Genomic DNA, 10,160 nt, shown 5'->3' with positions numbered 1-10,160 from the left:
GTCCTTGCCTTGTGAGACCCTGAATCTGTTTCACAACAGCATGTCCCCACTGACCCTCAGCAATTTTTATAGATTCACCATAGAAAGCATCCTATCTGGATACATCATGGCTTAGAATGGCAACTGCTCTGCCCGAGACCACAAGAAACTAGAGAGTTGTGGACTCAGCTCAGCACATCACAAAATCCAGTCTCTCCTCCATGGAATCTGTCTATACTTTTCACTGCCTTGGACACAGCTCAGCATGTCACAAAAAACAGTCTCTCCTCCATGGAATCTGTATATAATTTTCACTGCCTCGGTAAAGCAGCCAACATAATCAAAGACCCCACCCACCCTGGAAACTCGCTCTTCTCCCCCCTCCCATTGAGCAGAAGATACAAAAGCCTGAAAGCACATACTACCAAGCTGAAGGACAGCTTCTCTCCTGCTGTTATAAGACTATTGAACAGACTTCATTTACGATAAGATGGACTTTTGACCTCACAATCTACTTTGTCATAGCCTTGCATCTTATTGTCTGCCTGCACTGCACTTTCTCTGTAACTGTAACACTTTATTCTGCATCCTTTTATTGCTTTTTCCTTGATGTACTGTTGTGATGAAGTGATCTGTGTGGATGGCATGCAAAACAAAGTTTTTCACTGTACCTCAGTACATGTGACAATAAACTAATTACCAATTAACCAATTTTTCTGTATGGAGTCATGTTATAGGGATCAAGGTGGAAAGTGGAGCTGAGGCTATGATCTTACCTGCTATGATCTTAATGAATGGCACAGCAAACTAAACAGGCCTATTCCTATTTCTTCCTTATTTTCTTTTGAAAGTGACGCAGTTTGTTTGTGACAGCAGATCTTAACTTAACCATTTCTGTCAAGTCATTACATTTCTTGTGCCACGAAGGCCATATCTTGGGGACAGGATTCCTGGTTGCCAACTCCATCCTTGTGTGCTGCCTCGGCTGTGAGTGTGGCTTCCATTCCCCCTGTAGGTATGTGACAATCCTATCCCTTGATATCTGTGTATTGGAACAGGAAAGGTCTATTTAACTTCTTGAGATTATTACAAACATCTCTGAAAACATTGCTGACTTCTCTTTGTTCTGTATCCTTCAATAATTTTGGTTAATGTAAATCTATCTCCAATTTAAATTAACAATCACCCTTTTGTGGAAGAAAGTTTCAAAATTCTACTGCAATTTACCCATGAAGGGGTTTCCAGCTCATTCCTGAAAGATCAGGCTTTTTCTTTGAGACTATGCTCCTTAATACCGTCTATGAGGCAGACATGGTTTATACAATGTTGTTAAGTTTAGTTATTGAATCCACATTAAGAACCATGTGTATCGTTTGGAACATGTGCATCAGCTGAGATGAGGCACCAAAGATGCAGAATGATGTCTTCATTTTACCAAGCAACAATGTGTGTCTCTGATCATCTACGTGACTGCTTTGAGACAGCGGACTGGTCCATGTTCAAAGACTCAGCTGCCAGCCTTGATGAGTATGCCACCACCATCACAGACTTCATCAGCAAGTGTGTGGAGGACTGTGTACCAAAGAGGACAAGACAGGTGTTCCCGAACAGGAAGCCATTGATGAACCAGGAGGTCCACTCCCTACTGAAGGAGAGGACCACTGCGCACACATCTGGTAATCCTGATCTGTACAAGAAAGCGAGGTATGACCTTCATAAAGCTATAAGGGATGCCAAGAGGCAATACCAATTCAAGTCCCTGACCAGCTGCCAGTTATGGCAGGGCTTACATGCCATAACAGGCTACAAGGCAAAGTCAGGCTGCATAGCTAACAGCACATCCCTTCCTGATGAACTTAACGCATTCTATGCACGTTATGAACAAAAAGGAAGTGGATTGTCACCATCCACTCTGACAGCCACCAACGCAGTTGAACCTGTGATCACAGTGGAAGACATAAGATCAGTCTTCCGAAGAGTGAACACGAGGAAAGCACCTGGTCCAGATGGTGTCCCGGGCCGCATGCTCAGATCTTGTGCTGATCAGCTGGCAGAAGTATTTGCGGACACATTCAACCTCTCCCTGCTTCAATCTCAGGTTCCCTCCTGTTTTAAGAAGACCACTATCATCCCAGTACCAAAGAAAAGCAAGGTAACATGCCTCAATGACTACCGACCAGTGGCTCTGACATCCACCATCATGAAGTGCTTTGAGAGGTTGGTCATGGCTCGCATCAACTCCAGCCTCCCAGACAACCTGGACCCATTGCAATTCGCCTTTCGCCGAAACAGGTCTACAGCGGATGCCGTCTCCCTGGCCCTTCACTCAGCTCTGGAGCATCTGGACAGTAAGGACACTTATGTTAGACTATTGTTTATTGACTACAGCTTTGCCTTCAATACAATAATACCAAGCAAGCTTGTCACCAAACTCCAAGACCTAGGACTCAACACCTCCCTCTGTAACTGGATCCTTGACTTTCTAACAAACAGACCGCAATCAGTGAGGATAGGCAGCAGTTCCTCCGGCACAATTATTCTCAACACTGGTGCACCTCAAGGCTGCGTCCTCAGCCCTCTACTCCTTATACACTCATGACTGTGTGGCCAGATTCTGCTCTAACTCCATCTACAAGTTTGCAGATGATACTACCTTTGTAGGCTGTATCTCAAACAGTGATGAATCAGAGTACAGAAAGGAATTAGAGAGCTTAGTGGAATGGTGTCATGACAACAATCTTTCCCTCAATGTCAACAAAACAAAAGAGCTGGTCATTGACTTCAGGAAAGGGGGCGGTGTACATACACCTGTCTACATCAATGGTGCTGAGGTCGAGAGGGTTGACAGCTTCAAGTTCCTGGGAGTAAACATCACCAACAACCTGTCCTCGACAAACCACGTGGATGCCATGGCCAAGAAAGCTCACCAGCGCCTCTACTTCCTCAGGAGGCTAAAGAAATTAGGTTTGTCCCCTTTGACTCTCAGCAACTTTTACCGATGCACCATAGAAAGCATCCTATCAGGATGTATCATGGCTTGGTATGGCAACTGCTCTGCCCAAGACTGCAAGAAGCTGCAGAGAGTTGTGGACACAGCCCAGCGCATCTCGGACACCAGTCTCCCCTCCTTGGACTCTGTCTTTACCTCTCGTTGTCTCGGTGAAGCAGCCAGCATAATCAAAGACCCCACCCACCTGGGACAATCTCTCTTCTCCCATCGGGTAGAAGATACAGGTGCCTGAGGGCACGTACCACCAGACTCAAGGACAGCTTCTACCCCACTGTGATAAGACTATTGAACAGTTCCCTTATACAATGAGATGGACTATGACCTCACGATCTACCTTGTGACCTTGAACCTTATTGCACTGCACTTTCTCTGTAGCTGTGACACTTTACTCTGTACTGTTATTTTTTTACCTGTACTACATCAATGCACTCTGTACTAACTTGGTGTAACTGCACTGTGTAATGAATTGACCTGTAAGATCGGTTTGTAAGACAAGTTTTTCACTGTACCTCGGTACAAGTGACAATAATAAACCAATACCAATAAGAAGCCAAATCATCACCATTTACCTTTTCTATCCACCTTATCAGTTCCCGTCAGTATTTTGAAACAGTTAATAGTGCCACTTTTGCTGGGTAAAGTTTGTTTCAATATCCTAAGCTCTGGAATTATCTTGCTACCTCACGACCTTTAAAGATCCACCTTAAAGCCAAATACTTTAATAAGCACTTTGGTCATCTGTCCTAATGTATGGCCCAGTGTAATATTTTACCTGTTAATGCTTCTAATAACCACATAGTGTTTTTCTAATAAGCTGATGTCTCACAAATAGCTATGGAAGAAGTCCCACAACTGATGCCACAAGTGAACATCTGTGATCTGGTTTTGACATTTTTATCTTCATAATGGTCACAAAGCAATCCCAAGATATAATTGGACAATGAAGCACACAAGGATTTTGATGAGATGAAGACCCCTTCTCTCTCTATTAGATCAATATTCCCAAACCAGCACTGTACAACAGGAGGCTAACATGGTTAATCCTGCATAATGTGAATTTCCATCCCCCCCTACCTGCAACTTAATGGAGTAAGATTGTGTTGCAAAAAATAATATCTGATCATCATAACAATGCCAAGTTGACTGCCTCTTGGGATGGGCTTGCTGTAAGCAGTCTGTTGGAAGCTTTCAATTATTCAGCAATGACTTATATCAGCTTTCTGAAGAGCAACAGCAGCATAAAAAACACCCTCAAATGCATCGCTATTAATTTGATCAGCTGGGATGCTTCAATGACCCGGAAGAAAGAGTGTCCGCAACATCAGCTGTTGTAGTGATTGGCAGCTTGTTGATTCCGATGGGCAACAGGATATTTGGGAAATGGGGAAAGATGGTTGGGGCAGGTCCTCCCTGCCAGTCATCTGACGCCTGCCCCTTTACAACTGCTGTAGGCCATGGGCAGCACAATCTTCAGAGTACCTTGCTTTGAAAAGAAAGTCTGAAAAGGTTGTGTTGTCACCAGTGATGCTGTTGGTAAGGCTCATTTCTGTGCTGAACCTGTTTGGGGATGGCAGTGCAGTGATTACCCAACTGGACTAAATCTGAGTTCCTGATGCATTAATCCAGAGAACTCAACTTCAAATCAGTCTGAAGCGCAAATGGGACAGAGAAGCAGAAGAGTTAAAGGTGAGGATACACAAATCACCTACAGTAGTGCCATTAAAAATAACACCAATATCAGGGGTCCATATAAGTCACATATACATCAAAATTCACAGTGAAATGCATCTTTTGCCTAGAATGTTCTAGGGGCAGCCCGCAAGTGTTGCCACGCTTCCGGGACCAATATAGTATGCCCACAACTTCCTAACCCGTACGTCTTTGGAATGTGGGAGGAAACTGGAGCACCCGGAGGAAGCCCACGCAGACACGGGGAGAGCATACAAACTCCTTACAGACAATAGCTGGAATTGAACCTGGGTCGCTGGCGCTGTAACAGCGTTACGCTAACCGCTACGTGACCGTGCCTGCCCTATGTCCAGAGGGATAGAACTGAAAAACAAAAAAGCTATGTAAATAGAAAAGATTCAATGCTGGATGAACAGCCAGGGAACAAATGCCATTCTAAAACAACATAATAATAAATTGTGGAGAACAATTAATCTCAAAAGCAAATAACATGACATGGGGTAATGTGCAGAGAATCTGAAACATAACTGGAGTCATTAATCTGATGAAAGTTGCCAGGAGTAACAGAAGCATGACTTAATACATAACAAGAGTTAGATACTGCAGGCTACATGCATGTACATAGGAAGGACCAAGCAGGGGGATAGGTTACAAGAGGCATAGATAGGGTAGACAATCAGGGTAGAAATGTCAAGTAATAAAGGACATGCATTTAAGGTGAGGAGGGAATGTTTAAAGATGTGTGGAGCAAGTTTTTTTTAAACACAGAGAGTGGTAGCTGCCTGGAATGGGCTGCCGGGGAGAGTGGTAGAAGCAGGGATGATAGTGGCATTTAAGAGGCTGTTAGACACATGAATATGCAGGAAATGGAGGGATATGTATCATGTACAGGCAGAAGAGAATCAGTTTAATTCAGCATGGTGTTTGGCACAGACATTGTGGGCCAAAGGGCCCGTTCATGTGCTGTATTGTTCTATGTCTATGCTTGAAGTTAGTTGCGCTAATTAGAGACAACATAATGTCAGTAGGAAGAAAAGAGAACTTACTAATATAAGATAGAAATAAAATCCAGGATGAGACAAAGTATAATAAATGTTTGTTCACATTCAGAGGGGTATTCTGTAGACTGTTTTATGGTGGGAGGGAGGTGGAGACAGAGCTGGAAATAGGTAACAAGATCTATTGGAGAAGGACATTGTGGGAGATTTCAACTTCCTCCAAGTTCATAGTGAGAAGAGTTTGAGAGAAGTGAATGGAGTTTTTAAACAGTCTGCCCTGGGCCGCCTCTTCTGTAGAAACCCAATAGGAGAGGAGTAACAAATAGATCCAGTGCTGGGGAATAAAACAGAGCATATAAAAGGAGTAAGAGCAGGTGAACATCCAGGTAATTTTGATCATACCTTAATATAATGATTGAGAAGGAAATGAAATAATAAATAATACTTTATGGACTGGATAAAAGTTGACTTTGGTGAAGTGAGAATATAAATACAGAAGGTAAATTGGTAGCAGTAGGAAATAATACAAAGATTTCAGGAGAGGTGCACCTTTCTGAAGAAAAGCTAGAACTAACCAATAATAAAACACAATGGATGAATAAAGACAACAGGGTAAAGCTAAGACTGATGAATCAGGCGAAGGTGAAGGAGAATAAGAAAAGGGAACAGAGTTGAGGAATACAAATAGGAAAGCCTGGATGAAACTATCAAATTAAACAGTAAAGGGTTCAACAGACACATAAAGGAAAATAAGAGCAGGAATAGATACTATGTGAAATACATAAAACTCAGAAGTAATGACAGTAATGATGTATTAAGTAAATTGCTTTATATCAGTAATTACAAGGGAAAGGAATATGAAGCCTTTTAATTTATGAGAGTAGATTTAGGATCATATTCATACATAAAACGGAGATTAGCGGATTGTGGACATCTAGGAAGTGGTTGTCGACATGACCTTTTACCTTCATCCTCACCTCCTCCTTTGACTTATCTGCTGCCTGTTCATATTGTTGAGAGGATTGAGCCCTTATGATGGTGACATTTACAGCAAAACACCACAAAACCTAAGATGCTCTCTGAGCTGTAATTCAGGCTTTTCCAGAACACTATGCTATCTTCTATAGTAGCAGCAATACATTTGTTGAATGCACGTTGATGGCTTGCACACCCCTTCCATGTCATTGGCAGGTAACTCTTCTCCTGTGGTAGCTATCATTGGGTTTGAAATCATGACTTGCACATAGATGGCAATGTTGGTTGTTGCAGATGAAGCCATTGTAAATGTTGTCAGGAATCAGGCAATATAGAGAAACAGCAAAGGAAGAGGCCCGTCAGCCCACCTTATCCACGTCAACCATCAACCACCCATTTACACTAATCCTACATTAATCCCATTTCTTTTATTCACCCCCACATTCTCATAAACTCCCCCCAGAGTCTACCACTCGCATGTACACTAGGGACAATTTACAGTGGCCAATTAAGTTATACACCTGCATGTCTTTGGAATGTGGGAAGAAACTAGAACACCTACAAGGAAAACGTGCAAACTCCACACAGACAGCACCGGAGGTCAGAACTGAACCAGGGTCACTGGCGCTGTGAGGCAGCAGATCTACCAGCTGTTATCTCCATCAGCCTGGCCCCAAAACGACAGTGACAGCACAAACGTTGTCTTAAGAAAATTAACATCTAAGGTCTCAAGGACCCTGCAAAGATAACCCTTCTTGGTCAGTGCCTCACAGACAACTTGTCAACTTCCACACAACAGGAACCGCAGAGTCTCCACAGCATCTGCACTGCCATGATGTCCACCATGTGTGTAGCACCTGTGAAGATGATCTTGGCTTCTCTACCAGAGAACACTGGGATTGGGTTGATGGGAATAGCCAGGAGTTCCACAAGTTAATTAACCACAAATGCAAGGTGTTCGTGGATTGGAAGCACTATTACACTTCTAGGGCAAAGAAACAACTCTGCAGGAACTGAGGCTGAGGTCCAGTAGGAAAACCATGACCTAAAGAACAGATGGTGGGTGGAAAGGGTGCAGGAGGTTCAGCAATTCACTGATGGCCATGAAATGCACAGATTCTTCAGCACTGTCACCCACGGGCTCAACCTATTGAAAGCCAAGAGGTGAAGCTATCAAGAACAGAGGGACAATCAGTGCCTGTTAGAAGAAACACTTCAAAGACCTCCTCATTTGCTTTTTGGTGTAGATGTCCTTCACTCCATTCCACGGGAAATTAGCCTCACTATGTCAAAGTTGAGTTTATTGTCATATGCACAAGTACATGGATGCACAGGTGCAATGAAAAACTCGCAGCAGCATCACAGGCACATAGCATCAGATAAGCAGCATTCACAAGAAAAACATCAATTAAACATAAATTATACACAATTTTTACCACCCCTAAACAACAAGAAGTCCAAAAAGGCCATGTGCCAACAGAATAACTTTAAGACCAGATGGCATCCCTGCTGAAGAGGAAGAGATGCCAGAGCACCTCAGAGATAGAGTAATGATCATTTCCAGTAAGGGAGACAAATCTATGCTAAACACAGTGGGGTCTCCCTACTGTCAGCCACATGGAAAGTTGCCACCAGCGTCCTCCCCAACCACCTGCCCCCAGTGGTTGTACAACTGCTTCCTGAATCGCAGTGTGTATTCAGTCCAGTGAGAGACAGAGTGCACATGCTCATTACCATCCAACAACTTCAAAGGAAATGCAGGGAGCAGCACCAACCATTATACGTTTTTTTGACCTCAGTAAAGCCTTTGACTCCATCAACCCAGGATTTTGAAGCATCCTCCACAAATTTGGCTTTGGCTGCCCACAGAAATTCACCTCCACGTTACCTCCAATTGATGATGGCATACAAGCCACAATTTTAAGCAACGCACATAAAAAGGACTCAACATCAATGCAGACTGGTGTCTAGCAACAATTCTTCTTTATCTTTCTTGAAGTAATGCCGAACAAGCTTCTCGTTGTTGTAGAAAATATTCAATCTACCTGACTCCATTCCAAAGTCATGGTCACCCATGGTGTGTTCTGCAGTTGAACTATATAGTGAAATCAACTGACGGAAGGGATCACAGATTTATAACATGGTGCATAACTTGCTTATGCATGCAGCAGTGATGTCAATCATCTCAGTGAGATGATTGACATGGCAATGATGTCAGTGAGTCTCTGTGCCATGGAACATGAAACAGGCCTTTCAGCCCACTATGTCCATGCTAGCCATCAAACCCATTTTTTCAGCACTCAGCCCAATGACATGGTGTTTCAAATTTACACCTAAATACTTCTTAAATACGTGAGTACCTGCCTCAGGAAGTGCATTCTAGATTCTAGCAGCCCTCTGGGTGAAAAAAATTCCTCAGATCCCCTCTAAACTTTTTACCCCTGATCTTAAACCTGTGCCCTCTGATTGTAAACACTTCTGCTGAAGCAAAAAGCTGGTAATTGGTTTATCATTGTCACATGTACCAGGATACAGTGAAAAGCTTTTGTCTGCAAGCCATCCAGACAGATCATTCCATACACAAGTACATCAAGGTAGTGCAAAGGGAAAAGTAATAACAGAATACAGAATATAGTGTTACAGTTACAGTGACAGAGAAAGTGCAGTGCAGGTAGACAATAAGGTGCAAGGACCATGACGAGGTAGACTGAGAGATCAAGAGTCCATCTTTATTGTACAAGAGGTCCATTCAAGAGTCTTTTAACAGCGGAACAGAAGCTGTCCTTGAGCCGGGTGGTACATATTTTCAAGCTTTTATATCTTTAGTTTCCCGCTATCAACCCTATCTATGCCCCTCACATGTCAATCTGGTCCCCACTCAGCCTTCTCTGCTGCAAGGGAGACAAATCCAGCCTATCCAGTCTTTCTGAAACACTCTATCTATCCTGGTGACTCTCCTCTCACCCTCTCCAATGCAATGCAATCACATCCTTCCTACAGTGCATCAACCAGAACTGTACACAGCACTCCTGGACTATAGATGTGTAATGGTGTGAATCATAGAGTCATAACACATGGAAACAGGCCCTTCAGCCCAATTCATCCATGCCAACTGCGATGCCCAGCGAGCTAGTCCCATCTGCCCTCTTGTTTTTAGCACCAACTCCCTGAGAAACAGACTATGTGCCTTCACCCTGTTGATGCCCCTCATGGTCCTATATACTTCTATCAGGTCACCCTTCAATCTCCTATGTTCCAGGGAATAAAGTCCTAGTCTATGCAACCTATCCTTGTAACTCAGGCCCCCAAGTCCAGGCAACTTCTGGATGAAACTGGATAGTCTAGCCTACTTGTGATTCCTAGACCCTTTAATGTATAGATTCTTGGTCTGGAGGAAGTAGGGATTGATAATAAAGGCTGGTATCACCAGCGATGCCCACAGCTTTTGAATGAATAAATGAAAAAAATCTAAACACCAGGATATGGAGGATTGAACTGACATCCTAGTT

Source organism: Pristis pectinata, chromosome 1 (genome assembly GCF_009764475.1).
Source record: "Pristis pectinata isolate sPriPec2 chromosome 1, sPriPec2.1.pri, whole genome shotgun sequence".
Taxonomy (NCBI): Eukaryota; Metazoa; Chordata; class Chondrichthyes; order Rhinopristiformes; family Pristidae; genus Pristis; species Pristis pectinata.
This window is presented reverse-complemented; position numbering follows the sequence as displayed.